This window comes from Danio rerio, chromosome 17, assembly GCF_052040795.2.
Source record: "Danio rerio strain M-AB ecotype USA chromosome 17, GRCz13ab, whole genome shotgun sequence".
Classification (NCBI taxonomy): domain Eukaryota; kingdom Metazoa; phylum Chordata; class Actinopteri; order Cypriniformes; family Danionidae; genus Danio; species Danio rerio.
This window is the reverse complement of record NC_141037.1, coordinates 10,910,014-10,929,678: the sequence shown is the minus strand read 5'-3', so window position 1 is coordinate 10,929,678 and position 19,665 is coordinate 10,910,014. Positions and strand designations below refer to the sequence as shown.

The 19,665-nt window shown below is 36.5% G+C and overlaps 1 protein-coding gene and 1 long non-coding RNA gene across 11 annotated transcripts in view; both read right to left on the bottom strand.

Moving 5' to 3' along the window:
* Window positions 1-19,665, bottom strand: part of npas3 (neuronal PAS domain protein 3) — a 609,585-nt gene that overhangs the window by 100,438 nt on the left and 489,482 nt on the right. The window lies entirely within an intron of this gene.
* Window positions 12,537-19,618, bottom strand: LOC147833015 (uncharacterized). The gene is made up of 3 exons (XR_015513051.1): window positions 14,243-19,618; window positions 12,819-13,363; window positions 12,537-12,635 (listed from the first exon to the last, which is right to left on the bottom strand). It is a non-coding gene; the product is annotated as an uncharacterized LOC147833015 (long non-coding RNA).

The window sequence follows — 19,665 nt, the reverse complement described above, 5'->3', positions numbered from 1 at the left end:
TCAGCTATATCTGGTAACACTGTTGAGAGGGCTAATAATATTGACCTTAAAATGGATTTAAAAAATTAAAAACCGCTTTAACTCTAGCTGAAATAAAACAAATAAGACTTTCCCCAGAAAAAAAATATAGCAAATACTGGGAAAAATGCTATTTGTCAGATCTCTATACTATACTATAGTTGTCACAATTACCAGAGATCTAATCCTTACAGATAACTTACAGATCACCTAGAACAACAAATCCACTGGCATATGGACTACAAGATCCGGTCATGCACCATACACTCACACCTATCCCAGTTTCCCATTGTTAGACTCACACAGCTAAAGCTGCTTATGGACTGATTACACTCGCATAAATACAGCTCAAACTGCTGAGTCTTGTTATCTGTTTCTGTGACATTACATTGTGTTTTCCTTGTATTTCTGTGTTTTTGAACCTCACTTTTTTGTTTGTTTTACCCTATCTGCTGCCTGCCTTCTGACCATTAAGCCTGTTATATTGACTATGAATCTGGATTTGCCTATATACATCTGTTTGCTCCTGTGTTGACTGTTGCTGGCCTCACCATTCTCAATAAACCTGCATTTGGATCCGCACCCCTGTTGTCAGCATCCTGTTCGTATTACAATAGGATAGAATAAGTAAAATTTGACTGAGCTCAACATAAATTTACTCATTTACCCTCTTAAATGTAATTTCCTGAGATCTTAAATGCGTCATTTTTACTTTTATTTAAAATAGTTCATTGGTACTACCTATTTAGTAACACATTATTATGAAAGCAATAGAATCATATTTTATATAGAGTTTAGGTTAGAATTATTAGCCCTCCTGTTAAATTGTAATTCTTTTATATTTCTGTTTAACGCAGAGAAGATTTCTTTCAACACATTTCTAAACATAATATTATTAATAACTCATTTCTATTAACTGATTTTATTTATCTATACAATGATGAGAGAAATATTTTACTAGATATTTTTTTAAGATACTAGTATTAAGCTTAAAGTGACATTTAAAGGCCTAACTAGATTAAATAGGCAAGTCATTGTATAACGATGCTTGTTCTGAAGACAATTGAAAAAAAAAGTTATAATATTGACATTAAAAGGTTTTTTAAAAATGCTTATTGTATCCAAAATAAAATAATTAAGACTTTCTTCAGAAGAAAAAATATTATAGGAAATATTGGGAAAAATTCCTGGGAAAAAAAATCACTGGAGGGCTAGTAATTTTCAATATCAACTGTATATAAGAAAAGTATTTTATATAAGCAGTTTCAAGCTTTTTATCTAAAATCTCAGCATTTTTTAAACCTTGAAAGTTTAAAACTCAAGCATTTTTTCAGTATTTCCAGCTCGCGTAAGACCCTTGCATATAGCAGGCCAGTTTGTGTTTGGATGGAGGCCAGACGGGATGTTCTGGCTGGGTAGAATTAAACATGTCGCCGTAAGATCTCTGAGCTCCTGTGGCTCTCCACATTTGTCAAACACCAGCTCCGTTCCAAACCCTGGAAGCTTCACTGTTGTTTACTGTCTGCTTGGCCAGATTTGGCTAGAAGTTGGCACTGAACAGAAGCTGAGATAGTCTATTTTGCTGCTGCGACATGCGTGAAAGTGAAACTGCGTCTTGAACAATAACTAATGTAGAGCAATAACTAATTTCCTCACAGGAAACAATCTACATTTTCCAACACAGCCTCATTATGGATACATACCCCGGTCTACATTTCTGGAGAGCGTGAATTACGTACCCAGAGGTATGTCTGGCTGCATTTCATCTTTAAAATGAAAGCTACGGGGCGGCTTTTAGTGCTACCAGCTGCTCGCTTACCTACATACAGACGGCTTTTCGGGTGCTACCAGTTTTCCCAGTAGCTCAACGTATACCTTGTTAGACTTGGGACGAGGAGCTGAGCTGCCCCTTACGACAGCATTTGATTCTGGCGAAGAATGGATTCAGAAGAAAACAAAAGCAAATATAAATAAATAAATAAGCAACAGGCTAAAAACGTGGTGAAATCACACGTCTGCGACTGCTTTTATTTTTTTAGATTGCTTTTGAAAACACAATCGTTGGGTTTATGGACCGGGGTGGCTATGTCAGTCGATCAGTCAGTCAATCAGTGGACAGCAGGCTGGCCTGCTTGGCTAAAGTATATATTGCCCCCTCTGGTGGATTTTTGCGAGAAGAGGATGCGCGAGAGCAATTTGAGATCATCAAAAAGCATACACAGCGACCTCTGGTGGATTTGCAAAAACAAAAACTGCACGCCGACATACCTCCAGTTACGTATTTTACTGTCTCTAGAAATGTAGACCTGTATAACTACTCATAATGAGACTGGGTTGACATTTTTACATTTTCAAAATACATAATCTGTGTTATTTATCAGCCATTTTCCTCATCAGGACCAAAAAAAATGTCCCCACAAGGTCAAAATGTACTGGTATTGCTATATTTGTGAGGGCCTTTTGTCCCCACAATGTAAGGAATACAAGGTATATACACACAAACACACACACACACTCCTCGGCGAAGGGTGAAGTATTGGGGCTCAGAAAGTGAGATGAATTGAAGAAATGTCAGACGGGTTCAAACGTGACCCCGTTGGCTGGGTCAACCTGAATAAAATCAATATGTTTGAGCCGCAGACCTCAGGAACTTCAGATTTCAATTAAAACTCCTCCAATAGTTGCGGTCATGTGATCACTCCTGACCCCATTGATATCCCATTTTCCCAGAAAAACCCAGGTGTTTGTGCGGCGACGTGGGATACATGCTAATGGCTCCAGGGTCATGTTTGTAAATATACCACTCGGCTTGATTTTGCAAATGCAAAGACGAAATGAAGTTGTATGAGGAAATTAAACCCCGAATTCAAAGAGTAAAAGTGTGTGAAATAGAGAGAAATGTGTTGTCTGACAGGTGTCAAACAGCAAGGAACAATCATCCAAAAGAAGGCTAAAGGGGTAACTGGAAGTGTGAGGTACTAAAGTAATATTGGTAATAATGAAAAACATGCAGTTTTATGGTTAGAACAAAATAATTAATGGTGAGTGATAAAACAAACAAACAAACAAACAAACAAACAAACAAACAAACAAACAAACAAACAAACAAACAAACAAAAGTTGATTATACAAGTTTTATGGTGAGCAAATACCCCCAGTTAAAAAAGAAATACTACTAATAAAAGAAGTACTATTACTAAGATTATTATTATTATTATTATTATTATTATTATTATTATTATTATTATTATTATTATTCAACACAACAGAAGATATTTAGAAAATGTTGGAAACTGGAGTTTCATAGTAGTAATCTTTTCTTTTGCTTTCAACAGAATAAAGAACTTAAACAGGTTTGAAGCTAATAGAAAATGAGTAAATGATGAATGTTTGAATGCAGAACTATAAGTATAAAGGTGTACTATAAGTATTTTATGCCAAACAAGTCTGCATTTATTTAATCCAAAACGTACTGAAAAATAACTACTATTAAATTAATACTATTACTGCTAATGCTACTACTAATATTGTTTTTGTTTTTATTATTATAATAATTTATTATTTTATTTTCTCTATTATTATTTTTGATATTATGATTTTTTTTGCACCAAAACATATCTGGGGCTTTAAATAATCTAAAAAAAAAATAAATAAAATAAAAAAAATAAAAATAAAAATAGAAATATATATATATATATATATATATATATATATATATATATATATATATATATATATATATATATATATATAAAGCATTTTTGTAACATTTTTTTAACAATATAAAATTTATAATATTTTCTTTTTTTGATTTGAGTAAAAAAAAATTTTTTTTACTCAAGGTTGTTGGTTCGAGCTCTGGCTGGGTCAGTTGGCATTTCTGTGAGGAGTTTGCATGTTCTCCCCGTTTTTGCCAGGTTTTCCTCCGGGTGCTCCAGTTTCCCCCACCGTCCAAAACATGTGGTATAGGTGAATTGAGTAAACTAAATTAGCCGTAGTGTATGTGTGTGAATGAGTGTGTTTTTTTTACTACTATTATTACTATTAACAACAATAATGATAATAATATTAATAATAACAATACTAATATAAAAATAATACTGTTTATTATTATTATTATTATTATTATTATTATTATTATTTTGGGGTAGTAAATGATCTCAACAATAAATGTTAGATTAAAAATCAAGTTTTATGAGCAGCAAAGTCTCATTAAATTTGTAATACTACTACTAATACCAGTAATAAACATAATAAACAAAATAAATATTACAAAGAAGACAATATGAAGTTGCACAAGGAATCAAAATGCCATATTCCAACACACACACACACACACACACACACACACACACACACACACATGCAGTCTCCATGAGTAAGTAAAAGTGTGTGTGAAACAGATGAGAAAGGCGGCGTCTGACAGGTGTGTTAGGCTAATGTGTGCTGTTCGTGAGCTCTAATCTCTTTATTTGTATTCAGAGGCTGTAGGAACTGCTCCTGTGACCCCGACTCTTCTCAAGGACACTTCTCTATATGTGAAAACAGCTCCGGTTCACCGGGGAGGATTGTGGGTAATGCAGAATCCCCTGATGACCCAGACGGTGGACAGCAGCCGGTGGGGTCAGTGACCTCGGCTAGACGTCTCTGGTGTCCTGAGAGCCTGCGGCTGAATCAAACTCACTAAAATCATCACCGCTGGACAACTATACTGGACTGTTGAACGTATGGGCAACTATAGACATGATTTGAAAGAAAATGAATCCTTATGTGCTTAGTTTCAATCAACAATGCATGGTTATTTGTGTCATGGCTTTGCAATCAAAAATGTGATTATAAAGGAAGTCAGTGAGGCAAAAACAGCCACTATAATGAAAGGGTAGTATATTTGAACAGAACACAAAGGTTTAGAGTCTACTTGAAAACTTTCAGTCACTCTGGATATCCTATTTATAGTTGTGTGTTTGAGAATAACAAGTTTTGTGTTGTTCTGTAAACAGTCACATTTTATTTTGATGGTCTCTTTGTTGAACTATATTACATTGCATCTACATGCCAACTAATTCTCAATAGATTATGAGTGGACTGTTAGGGTTGGGGTTAGTGTAAGTTGACATGTACTTGCAAAGTTTCTTATAATCAGTTAAATGTCTGTTGAAGTAGCAGTATAAACAGATATTAAGCAGACAGTCTACTAACACTCAAATGGACCATCAAAATAAAGTGTTAAACTACTGACGTCATTTCTTTCAAAATTGAAATAAAAATGTTATTCAAAGGATTAAAAGGATTAACATCTTAAAGAGCCCATATTATGGGTTTTTGAAAATTCCCCTCCATGTAGTGTGTAACACAGCTCTAAGTGAAGTGAAGTATCCAGCTAAGGCTTAAATCTGTAAGAATACAGTGTTTAAAACGGTTGATTCATCTATAAAAGAGTCGACTCATAGTGCTTCAAACGAGTCGCCTTGATACGGATTCATTAGGTGTTTCGCCATGACGTACGAACGAAACCAAGTTATTCACGTGCACGCGCAAACCCGGGAAATTTCAAACCTGAGGCCCCGCCCTCTGACGCAGTAACCCAGACACACACACACACACACACACACACACACCCACAAACACACGCACACCCACAAACACACGCACACAAACATGCCGGTCGATTGAAGTCATACTGCAGATGGACATTATCGATTCTCTACCCAGAGATGAAACCTCAGCATTATAACCAAGCAGTTGGAAACTTCTGGAAACTACAGGCTACAAAGAATACTTCATCTGCGTTTGTTAAAGTAAGGATCAGTAAAGATTAACTTACTAATGGACGTCAGGATGAGTTTCTTCCTCCATTTCTCAAATGTAAGTACGTGCGATTAAAGTTGCCTCGTTGACTCTAGCTTGCAAATGTATTTAGTTGTGATTTGTTACTTGTAACCGCGTGTACTGTATCATGTTAACTGGCTATATTCTCTTATCGCGTGCAAAGTCACGTTAAAAACGCGACGCGTGCTGTTTGTTTACGGAGCTCCGTGGTAGAGGTCTGCATTCCCGCGGCTGTCCCCGCGCCAGATTTCTGCGGCGCGGGAATAAATTTCCGAATCAATCGCGGGAGCGGTCGGTAACAGGTTTAATTTGGGACGGGAGCGGGCTGTCTATGCGAATGAGACAGAGCTTTGCCTGCCTGTGTGTCTGCTTGGCGCTTGTGTGTATGTGTTCGTGCGCGCGTATGAGAGAGAGAGAGCTCTGTCTGGCTGTCTCTGGACTGTTTTGCTGAGTGATTTTCGGTTATGTTCTCCCCCGCTCTTTAGCGGGATTGGGCGCGGCGGGCAGAAAACGGGGCGGTTCGGGCACCGGGACAAGAAATTCTAAATATAAGCGGGAGCGGTCGGGTTCAGGCTAAAACCTGGCGGGTGCGGGCGGAAGCGGGAGCGTTGTCGTCCAGAGGTGTGTGTGTGTTTGTGTGTGTGTGTGTGTGGCAGCTAAAATCCACGCCTACACTATCGAGCGTGTATGAACTGTGATTACTTTTATATTGCTGATTAGCTATTGGGCATTTCATTCTCTGACTGAAGGCAGTCGACCAATCGTGACAGACTGTCATCGGTCCAATCAGCGCAGATTAGCTTCGCGCTAAGGAGGGGTTTGGGAACAAATGAATCACTGGACGATTCATACAGGAGTCGCTGGGATAATTAGGTAAAAATAAATGCAGATTATAAGACCATGAAAGTGTTTTTTGACTTTGCATGCATATTAGACTGTTGTTGGAGACCCTTACAACCAAGATATGACCCTATTTCATGTATAATATGGGCTCTTTAATATATTAAAAAAGTATATATATATATATATATATATATATATATATATATATATATATATATATATATATATATATATATATATATATATATATATATATATATATATATATATATCTTAAAAAATCTTTTAGCATAAAATAACAAAAAAAATTCTTTTATTCAGTTTTTTAAATATTTAAATATTTTTTTATTAAAAATTGACTTTTTTTTAGCTTAAGTGTTTTAAGCAACACCAGCCATGGAAAAACTCTAATTTTTAAATGATAACAACAACAAAAATGAAAACATTTATTATTCTGATTAATAACTGACTATTATTCTGGCTATTATTCTGACTAATGATCGAAACAAATGAAAAAAATCTAAATCTAAATGAAAAAATGTATAGAGTAAAACCAATATTTACATTTCACTCAGAACTCATTCCTAAAAAGAAAAGAAAGAAAAAACATTATGTTTCGCAAACATGCTCATTTTAAAATATAATAAAAAAAAAGTTAATTATCTCAATTAAAACTTGATGATCCCATTAAAAATGTAATAATAATAATAATAATAATAACATGCTTGTTTTGTTTTTATTTACCCCCCCCCAAAAAAAGACTATATATATATATATATATATATATATATATATATATATATATATATATATATATATATATATATATATATATATATATATATATATATATATAAAACATACATAAATTAGGTAAAATGTCATATAAATAAATAAATAAACAAATAAATAAACAAATAAATAAATAAATATGTTCTGGTTAGAAAATGATCTCAAGTAAAACTTAAATAAATAGTGATTAAAATATATAATGATTTCCCAGTAATGGGTTGCGGCTGGATGGGCATCCACTGCGTAAAACGTGCTGCATAAGTTGGCGCTTCATACTGTGGTGGCGACCCCAGATCAATAAAGGGACTAAGCTGAAAAGAAAATGAATAATTGAATATTTAATAATAATAATAATAATAATAATAATAATAATAATAATAATAATAATAATAATAATAATAATAATAATAATAATATAAATGTTTTGTAAATATTAATAATAATAAATTCAGTAAATGTATAATAAATAAATAAATAAATAAATAAATAAATAAATAAATTCTGGTTAGATATCGATCTCAAACTAAACATAAAGGAAATAAATAAATAAATAAATAGTCATTAAAATATTTTAGATAATAAATAAACAATAAATAATGAATAATAATAATAATATTATTATTATTATTAATAATAATAACAACAACAATAATAATAATAATAAACAAGCAATAATAATAATATTAATAAAACTTTTGTATGGCCACAACAGGGGTATATTCAATTCATCATCTTTATGTAGAATGTATGCAGAAGGACTTTTAATTTCCAGTAACCTGGGTCAACCGCTTCCAGTGAACTGTATGCAATTATAAATCGGCGTGTTTAAGGTCTGTTTTCTTTAAAAATCAATGATCTTCACTGCCTGTTTGATATACGATTTAAAGTGGGTCTCAGATGGTACAAGAAGCACTTAATTCCATTTTCCCCGCCATGTCTTTAAAATATGAACAGTTATTTTACTCTAGTATTTTCAATGGACTTTCAGCTTTTTATTTTGTTTTTGGCTTGAACAACTAAATTAACACTTAAATCTATTTACTATTACATTTTAATTACATTACAACATCGATGCTGTAAAATGAACCGTATAAAATTGAAAAAAGTCAGATTAACCGTTCACCGGACGTTTATCGGTAGGCTATGGAAAGAAACATGTAGCTGTGCATATACCCCATTTAGGATTGTAAATGATATAAATCAACCACAATCGGCAGAAATGACCAAAAGTGAATCAAAAGTCATCTTCCTATTGACCATCAGAAATGACGACTCACTCCAGCCTTTACCAGTCAACTGAGCGTGTTTGTGCATCCTAGATGTGTGTGTGTGTGTGTGTGTGTGTTGTGCTGGAGCTTCTCCTCTGCTCTGACAGGACTTCACATTCAGAAGCCTGGTGGAAAAGAGCTGTATTTGCATTTGAAATGTCAGGCACAGCAGCAGACACCTGTTAAAGGCCGGAGGAGAATCCACACAAATCAAAGGTCTGACCCTGCGGGAGACGCTGCCCATCGCCAGCAACACTCACGCTCTTTCTCCTTTATTTAGAGTGTCTCCTTCTCCTGATCAATGTTTAATGCCACAGCGCTTGTTTCTCGCATGCATGTTGACATATACTGTACATTACACTGGTCATCGTCAGTCTGCTGTAATGGAAATGAAACCAAAGTATCCTTTTTGTTTATTTCGAGTGTTACAGGGGATAGTTCACGCCAAAATGAAAACTGACTCTCCTTCCAGTGTTTCCAAAAGTTTCTTTCTTCTGTTGAACACTAGAGAAGATATTTTGAAGAATGCCGAAAACCTGTAACCGTTGACTTCCCCATGCGACTACAACTACTATTACTACTACTACTAGGACTAGGATTAAGACTAGGACTACTACTACTACTATGACTACTACGACTACTACTGTGAAAACGGCTACTACTATGACTACTACGTCTACAACTACTACGAATACAACTACAATGGTGACTACAGCTACTGCTAGACTACTACTACTACAACGGCAATTTGTATGACTATGACCACAACTACTACCACAACAACAACTACTACTACTACTACTACTACTACTACTATTACTACTACTACAACTACGACTACTACAACTACTACTACATCTACTACTATTACGGCCACTACTATTATTACTTCTACTACTACTATGGCTACTACTACTTCGACTACAACTACTACGACTACAACTACTACAACTACAACTACTATGGCGACTACTACTACTTCAACTACTACAGCAACTGCTATGACTACCACTACATCTACTACGACTAAAACAACAATACTACTACTACTACTTCTTCTACTACTACTACTACTACTACTACTATTACTACGGCTACTACTACTACGATTACTACTACGACGACTACGACAACTACATTGCGACTACAGCTACTACTACTACAATGACTGCTACTACGGCTACTACTACTACTACTACAAATACAACAACTATGACTACAACAACTACTAAAACTACAACTACTATGGTGACTATAGCTACCAATACTACTACTACTACTACTTCAACAAATACTACAATTACTACTACAATGACTATGGCTACTATTACGACTACTACAACTACTGCGACTACGACTAATACGGCGATTACTACTACTACTACAACTACAATGGCGACTAAGGCCTCTACTACGACTACTACTACTATGACAACTACTACAACGACTACGGCTACTATTATGAATACGACTAACACGTCGATTACTACTACTACTACAACTAAAACGACTATGATGACTACAGGTACTATTAAGACAATTACGACCAGGACTAATACGCCGATTACTACTACTCCAACTACAACTTCTATGGCGACTATGGCCTCTACTATGACTACTACTACGACAATACTACGGCTGCTACTTCAACGACTACAGTGACTATGGCTACTATTACGTATAATATGACATCTACAACTACAACTACTATTACAACTAGTATAACTACTATTTTGACTACGACTAATACGGCAATTAATTCTACTACAACTACTATGGCGACTACGGCCTCTACTATGATTTTGACAACTACTACAATGACTGCGATGACTACTGCTACTATTATGACTACTACGACTACAACTACTGATACGACTATGACTAATACAACGATCAATACTACAACTACTACGACTACAACTACTATGGCGACTACGGCCTCTACTAAAATTACTACTACTACTACTACTACGACTACTACTACAACAGCTACAGTGACTACGGCTACTATTACGACTTTTACGACTACAACTACTACTACTACTAGTACAACTACGACTAATACGGCGATTACAACTACTACTACAACAACAACGCCTACAACTACTATAGCAACTACGTCCTCTACTATGACTACTACTACTACGACAACTACTGCGACGTTTACGACTACAACTACGACGACTACTACGACCACTACTCTTACTACTACTACTCCTAATAATCATAATCACAATCATAATTATAATAAAAAATAAAGACTCCACGAAATTCCAATTTTACAGCACTTTCCTTATGTCAGCTATGAAATCAACATGAAATATATCAAGAATGCTAAATGAATTGCTCCTTTGAACCAAATGAAGAAGTTGAACAGTAACTAAAGCAGTGTGGCAAATGATGTGCTCTGTGTGCCAGAGCCGAATGGACAGATGTCACCGGCACACGCGTCTGTTTCCAAATTCATCTCATTGCAAATGAAGCTTCAATCGTTTCCTTTTATTAATGCGCAAACGGGGGCTGCTTTTCACGCTCATCAAAAAAGCCTCTTGTTGACAAACAGCAGGATTACGATCTTCAAGAAAAATACCGGCACGTTTACTGCTTTGTTGCTGGCGTGTCGTGCCCTTGAGAAAGAGATGGAGACAGTGATGAGAGAAAAAACACACGCTTTTCCCTTTACCTTATTTAAAACAGGATGATGATAACACAATTTACTCTGCAGGTCGAGCAGATGGAAATAAGTGACATCATAGGCAGAAAGAGGAGAAAAAAATGGGCATATGAGGTGAAATGCTTGACTATATTTTAAGCACCACTCAGTCTGTCATTCTTTCAGAGAGAAAGAGATTTGGTGTCCTAAGGTAGACTACAATACCCGGAGAAAGAGAACTATTATTCCTATTCATTTCAATGGCATTTTCATCTGGCACACAGCTGTGACATCAAAGACAGCAGGTAGGGAAAAACAAAAGTGAACCATCAACGACAATACTGTTGGCTGCAAATTGCAGGTGTAGTTGTGATATCTACTGGCAGTAGATAATTGAGGAACGCTAACCATATAAGTTTGAACACATCTACCACTGACCTCCCAAAAAATCAGCTATAATAATGGCTACAAATTTGCATAGTTTTGTTTCATGCATTTAATATTTTGCTATGATAATTTTCACTAAGACTTGTCAAAGATGAATGACAACGTATGCTCTAGATCAGGGATCACCAAACTTGTTCCTGGAGGTCCGGTGTCCTGCAGATTTTAGCTCCAACCCTAATCAAACACACCTGAACAAGCTAATCAAGGTCTTACTAGGTATACTTGAAACACTTGGGCAGGCAAGTTGCAGATAAACCCTGCAGGGCACCGGACCTACAGAAACGAGATTGGTGAACCCTGCTCTAGATGATTTATTCATTCATTCATTTATTCATTAATTTATTTTCTTGTCAGCTTAGTCCCTTTATTAATCTGGGGTCGCCACAGTGGAATGAACCGCCAACTTATCCAGCAAGTTTTTACACAGCGGATGCCCTTCTAGCCGCAACCCATCTCTGGGAGATGATTTATATAAATATTTAATAAATGTTTATGAACTACAGTGTGACTTCTATGTAAATGGTTAGCTAACTATATAACTTGATAAAATGGCATATAGCCTACATCATGGCCAGTGTTTTAATTTCTGCCGTTGTACAGATCTGTTTGTGAATTTTCTGATATTTCCAAAATGATGATTAACAGAGCAAGGAATTTTTCACAGTATTTCCAATAATATTCTTTTCTTCGGCTAGAATGAAAGCAATTTTTAATTTTTTTAAAAAATTTTTAAGGTCAGTATTATTAGCCCCCTTAAGCAATCTGATTGTCTACAGAACAAACCACTGTTATAAAATGATTTGCTCGATTACCCTAACTTATCTAGTTAACCTAATTAACCTAGTTAAGCCTTTAAATGACACTTTAAGCTGCATACTAGTATCTTGAAAAATATCTAGTAATATATTATTTACTGTCATCATGGCAAAGATAAAAGAAATCAGTTAGTAGAAATGAGTTATTAAAACTATTATGTTCAGAAATGTGTTGAAAAAACTCTTCTCTTCGTTAAACAGATTTTAAAATGATAATAATAATAAATGTATTTTTTGGGAAAATATTTCCCAAATGATAATTAAAGAAGGCTTATCATGCTTCTGTTTTGACGATTTTGTACAGATATTATCATAATGATCATTGTGTTTGCCTTGCTGAATGTAGTCTATAGTTTGAGTAAGTGCTGCTAATGCAGTGTTGCAAGATATTACTACAAAAAACAAAAGAAGTCGCCCAAAAATATACCAAATTAGTTTAAATATTTAATTTTACAAATTGAATATGGATCCGCGAACTCCACACTTTTTCTTCCAACATTATTATTGCCTAAATTACTTTATTACCATTATCTGTATCAGTATTAAAAGCAAGTCCAAAAATGCAATGTGTATAATAATTACATCTGGTTTGGGAAAGGAGGGGCGTCATGGTGGCGCAGTGGGTAGCACGTTTGCCTCACAGCAAGAAGGTTGTTAATTCAAGCCTCGGCTGGATCAGTTGGCATTTCTGTTGGGAGCTTGCATGTTCTCCCGGTTGTTTTTCTTCAGGTGCTCCAGTTTCCCCCACAGCCCAAAGATGCGGAATAGATGAATTGGGTAAGCTGTCCATTGTGTATGTGTGTGCATGAGTGTGTATAGATGTTTCCCAGTTATGGGTTTGCAACTGGAAGGGCATCCCCTCCACAAAACATATGCTGGATAAGTTGGCGGTTCATTCCCCTGTGGCAACCCCAGATTAATAAAGGGACTAAGCGGAAAAGTGAATGAATGAATAAACATTAAGGAGTGGAGGCAGCTGCTTTTGCACTGCATCTGAGAGCTGCTGAAAGCAAGAGAGGTGAATTTGTTCAGAGACATGATTTTAAATACATTTTTATAGAACTTCAAATTTGGTTTTTAACATTCAGACCTCAGTGACCTCATAGCTGGCTTTGGGCCTGCTTCATAAGATTTGTGATCCACAAGAAGCTTGGTCTTTACTCACAACAATATTGTGACCTCCCACAAAAACTGTGCAAGAAAGTTTGGATTCATTCATTAATTTAGTCACTTATTTATTACTGTGGTCACCACAGTGGAATGAACTGCCAACTATTCCAGCATATGTTCTTCCAATTGCAACCCAGTACTGAGAAACACCCATACACTATCATTCACACACACACACACACACACACACACACACACACACACACACACACACACACACACACACACACACACACACACACACACACACACACACACACACACACACACACACACACACACACACTATGTCCAATTTAGCTTATTCAATTCACCTATAGCGCATGTCTGACTATGGGGGAAAATGGAGCACCCAGAGAAAACCCACGCCAACAAGGGCAGAACATGCAAACTCCCCCAGCTGGGACTTGAACCAGTGACCTTCTTGCTGTAAGGCGATAATGCTAACCACTGAGCCTCCAAAGTTTGCATGCTATAGCAAAATATGTATATCCTCCTATAGAGGACTATAATCCCTTCAAAATTGTGATTTTCTTTTTCAAAGAAAGAAAAGAGTTGCACTCTTCAAAGAAATTTCCCCTTTTTTTCCAAAAAGAGTACTCCACCACCCTATCCCCAAGAAAAAATTGTTTTTTGAGTACTGCGATCCCTTAAAAAAACTTTATTTTTGCAAGCCCCCCAAAAAATCCTTCTCATTTGAGTTCAGTGATTCTAAGAAAACTCTAAGAATATTTGCAGTCAGTATTTCCATCTTCTTCTACAGAAAGTATCACAATGCCCCAAGAACCTTTAGCTTCTTTCACAAGAGTATTTCAATCCTCACAAAATTTCTCCTCGTCTCGAAAGTGTACTGCAGTCTCCCAAGAAACCTCGCTTTTTGCAAGAGTATTGTGATCCTCCAAGAAACTTTGTTTTGCTCACAAAACTAAAATACAGCTTTCCCTCTCACCTTAAACAATAGTTTTGGGAATGAATGTAGGGTTGTTCAGGGAACACAGTAGTTTGGTGAGAGAACTCAAAAGTTGAGTTTCACGAAAGTTGTTTATCAAGACCAGTTCTCATCTTTCATTCATTCACTTTCCTTCAGCTTAGTCCCTTATTTATCAGGGGTCGCCACAGCGGAATGAACCACCAACTATTCTAGCATACAGTATGTTTTAAACAGCGGATGCCCTTCCAGGCACAACACAGTACTGGGAAACACCTATACACTCTTGCATTCACACAATACGGCAAGTTTAGCTCATCCAATTCCAGCATAGGCTCATTCTGAAAACATAGGCTTGTACATACATTTCTGGAGATCGTGAATTATGTAGCCAGAAGTACCTATGTGTTACAGTCACCAGTAATCTAGATACTACATCACTGGGGAACTACAAATCTCCCACCAAATGGACTACAAATCCTGTCATGCACCTCACACACATACCTGTTCAGATTTTCCCTGATTACATGCACAGCTGAAGCTTGTCATCACTGATTCCCAGGACTATAAATACACTTCACTCCCTCACACTAGTTACTGAGTCTTGTTCTTTCTGTACACATTTCGAAGCGTTTGTCCTTGTCTTGCCGTGTTTTGTTCTTTGCTTTGTTTATTGATTTCGATGTTAGCCGCCTGAACCGACCTCTTTTGTATTGCCCGCATGATACTGTTTGCTCCTGTGCTTGACCATTGGTTGCCTGACCACTCTGTCCAAATAAAGACTCTGCGTTTGGATCCGTTGTCAATATCGTATTGTTACAATATGACTGCATTTTGTCTTTAAAACGAATGATAGGGAGTATTGTGATGGCGTTCCTTTTCACGCTTACCAGCTGACTGCTTTCCTCTGTATGGATGGCTTTTCCACTGTTACCTGTTTGTCCGGTAGCTCGAAACGTACGTGGGAGGGCTTGAGATGCAGAGTTAAGTTGACTGCGACAACAGGGTTCGAGTTCAGTGAAGAACAGTTACAAAAAGCAGGTGAGACAACAATAAATGTTAAAAAATAAAATGAACAAGTAAATAACAAGCAAGAATGTGGTCAAATCTGAAAGCTGCCGTAAGGGTTTTTCTTTTTCTGGATTGCTTTTGAAAACACTATCGGTTGGGTTTAGGGAGGGGGGTGGGCGCTCGTCAATCGGTGATTTTTAAAAGGCTATTGAATGTGTTTAGGGAAGGAGAAGGGTGAGATCGGTAGGTTGGTCAGTTAGTCAGCCGACTGCGGCCTCTGGTGGATTTACATAAGAACAGCAGGCACGAATGGCACTCGTGAAAGAAATTTGAGATAGATCTTAAAAAGCATACACAGCGGTCTCAGGTGGAGTCGCGAAAACAAAAATGGCAAAAAAACGTGGCTCCTGGGACATATATGGCGCTCTCCAGAAATGTATATAAGGGTACATAATCAGAATGGGGTGTCCAATTCACCTATAGCGCATGTCTTTGGACAGTGGGGGAAACAGAACCCACGGGAACATGAGGAGAACATGCCAAATTCACACAGAAATGCCAACTAACCCAGCCTGGACTCAAACCAGTGACCTTGATGCTGTAAGGCAACATTGCTAACCACTGAGCCAACGTGTCATCCTAGTTCTCATCTTGTACCATTAAATTGCACTACGATGTAGAAAACTGCTATGCTTTAATGATTGTAATCCAATTTGGTCTAGTTAGCACATCATAAATCCACGTTTTATCCTCAAAAGTGAGCACCAAGAACTTGTTGCACAGCATGAGACTCAATTCCTCATCATTTATAAATGAAGCTCTGGTGTTAGAAGACAGACCGTAGTGCCCTTTATCTGAGAGTAAAGCACATCTTTAATGATTCTGTGTGTACACAAATAAATCTCAGCATCAGACCAGCCCTCTAAGCATTAAAGACCCTCACACACTCACACACACACACTTAGAGTCTGCCAGTGTGAAATTTCTGCCCACTAGAAAAAAAAAAGGAAAAGAGAACGCCACGAAAAGGACAAAACCACAAATGTGGAACTTCAATTAATTTAAAGCTCCAATCAGCAAAGAATAAATCCTTGGCAGATCTAATTACTGAAGCTCTCGGAAGACCCGGGCCGACCAGCCAATCTCCCTCATGTTTGAACAGCTTGATGAACTCGGGGACTGATGGATATCAAGTCATTTTGTTTAATTTATAAATGGATTTTCCCCTAATACTTAAATTATCATCAGTACAACACAATGAAAATGGGAACATTTGGAAGGCAAAGTCTATAAGAGCCCTGAAAGGAATTCCAATGAGGAATGTCACCTCTTTTCATCCCTGCCATACAATTCCTCTAATTAAATTCGGGAGCAGGGTAAGCCTGTGTTACAGTGCCGCGGCCCCTGGAGAGTTCGGGGCCGAGCGGAAGACACTCATCAGCCATATCATGTCACACATGCCATTAACACACACATACACACGTGTGCTGGGTTCTCACACTTTATGGGGGGACTATTTCCAACAGACGTAATTGTAAGGATGGCTAAATCTCTTTATAATATCAGACTCTGTGAATTGTTATGGAATTTCATGAGACAAGTCCACAAGAATTGCCATGCAATAAAACAATAAACTTACTAGTCTGAGAAGCAGATCTACAAGAAAGTAAGTTCTTGAACCGCTTCAGTTACTCATCATCCCAGCAGGCACACAACATCATAACATGTTTAATATTAGGTTAGATTTAGGTCATAATGTTAGGTGATCAAAATTCCATGACGTCAGGTGACCAAGGACAACATTATTTTGACATCCAATAACCACATCAAATTACGTTGATTTTAGGTTGTGTTGGAAAGTGACCAAAATTCAATGTCTGATAGATGTCATTGATAACGTCCACACAACGTCAAGGTGTAACATGATTAGACGTTGGTATTTGGTTGATTTCAGGTTGGACGTTGGACATTGGCATGACTTTGTGTTCAGACTTCAACCCGATTTTCATTTCCAAATAAAAAAATCCAACATCCCAATGACGTTGGAGTATGTCGGAGTAAAACTTTAATATGACGTCATGTTGACGTTATGTGCCTGGGTTGTGCCCTCCTCTCTACTGTCCCCTGCACTTTTTCAATCAAAGCTCAGGTCACGGACATTTCACACTAAATCTTTATACATATGGTGTATCTTGTGTATCATGTGATCTATAACTTTAACTTGTCATGTTTGGTGAAATTTTAAAGGTCTCTGTGTGATTGGTGAATGGTCTTAATATTGCAGTCGTCACTTGTATTATGATAATTATTGTACTGAGTTTGAGAAAAGTCTGTTCTACTGAAGTGTGAAATTGTCTGCCAATTATGAACTTTTTACCCCAGATGGTGGTTAGTTTTTAGGTTAACATATGACCAGACAGAGGTCTTGGTGAAGCTTTTATCATCTTTAGTTTATGGTTCTTTGTTCTGAGTATTTAAGGGAAAGGTGCCAAAATGTCACTGAGATCTTGTAGCCAAGACACCCCATTGCAGTGTGTGAGTCTCAGACCTATCGCAACATACTTCTCTGGTCAGGTTTACATCTCTGTCTCTTTGATTTGACTTTGAGTAATAGACCTTGTATATTTACAGTATCATCTTTGAACTGGCTTTCTGGTTGTTTTATTTTGTAAGTGGCATAATATAATTTTCCCTGACAAATAATAATTTATATTTGATTTATTTTGAATTCGACTGAAATCATAATTACCTGTAAATTGTGTAGACACTTTGTTGACCTTTGGTGTTTTACAGCCAGTGTGGATCCGACTCGAGGATCACAAATAAAGAAGCAGACAGCACTTATTAGTAGGCCTTTAGCTTTCTGACCATTTTTGATCTGGCAAGTTGCATGGTAAGAGACTAGGTAGACTACCTTTTCTGTCACAGAGCAAGCAGAAGGCAGCTGTATTAAAAGGTACCAGTCGCCTGCAAACCTCTGACTAAGAATCAAGGTGTCGAGCCCAAATAGGGAATGCATGTGAAATTGGCCACACATGGACTCAGAACAACAATTGGTCCCCAATGAAAGAATAACATACATATAGTGTATCTGAAATAATCAAATATCCAAATTTATTGACTTTTGATGAATATGATCAAGTACTAATAAGAAACAACACTGTCTAAATTTAGTGATCACAGATTAAACTCAGAGCTAAAAAACAAATATAAATAAATTCTAATAATACCAGAATCCTTTTCAGAAGCAATAGCAAGGGCTTACACACATTTACCATTTGACCACACTGTTAGTTTCATCATTGGGCAAACAGATGGACTTTTATAGAATGATTTCTGATTGTGCCTCACCCAAGTGAGTGGGCTTGACAAACCTCCCGTAGAAACACTCTTCTCTCAATATGCACACACTGAAAAAAATATTCAGAGATGATTGCTTGGATTTACTCAATTTTTTTTACGTTAAGTGGTTGTAAACTATTTATTCGTGTTGAATTTAAACAAACAAATTAAGTTGAACATTATTAAACTTTTTTTTTTTGGTTTAAATTCAACACAAATAAATTGTTTGCAAAAGTTCTGCATGCACGGCACTTTTCTTAAACTCCACCTTACAAGCACTTAATGAGGAAAACAATGTTTACTTGTGAATGTAGCACATAATCATATTGCACTAGTTGTACAGGCTGTGCTAGGTTATGTATATTCTTGTATAAATAGTATGTATAGAATATATATAGTTAGTATTTAGCATAGTTCAATTAGACTCCGGTATGTTAGTTTGTTATGCTATGTTATGTTTAGTATAGGTTTAAAATAGCTCTTAAGTCCAATGTTGTTCCTTTTTTTTTTGATAATGTTGATTTATCTAGCACCGTGATCCTGCTAGAC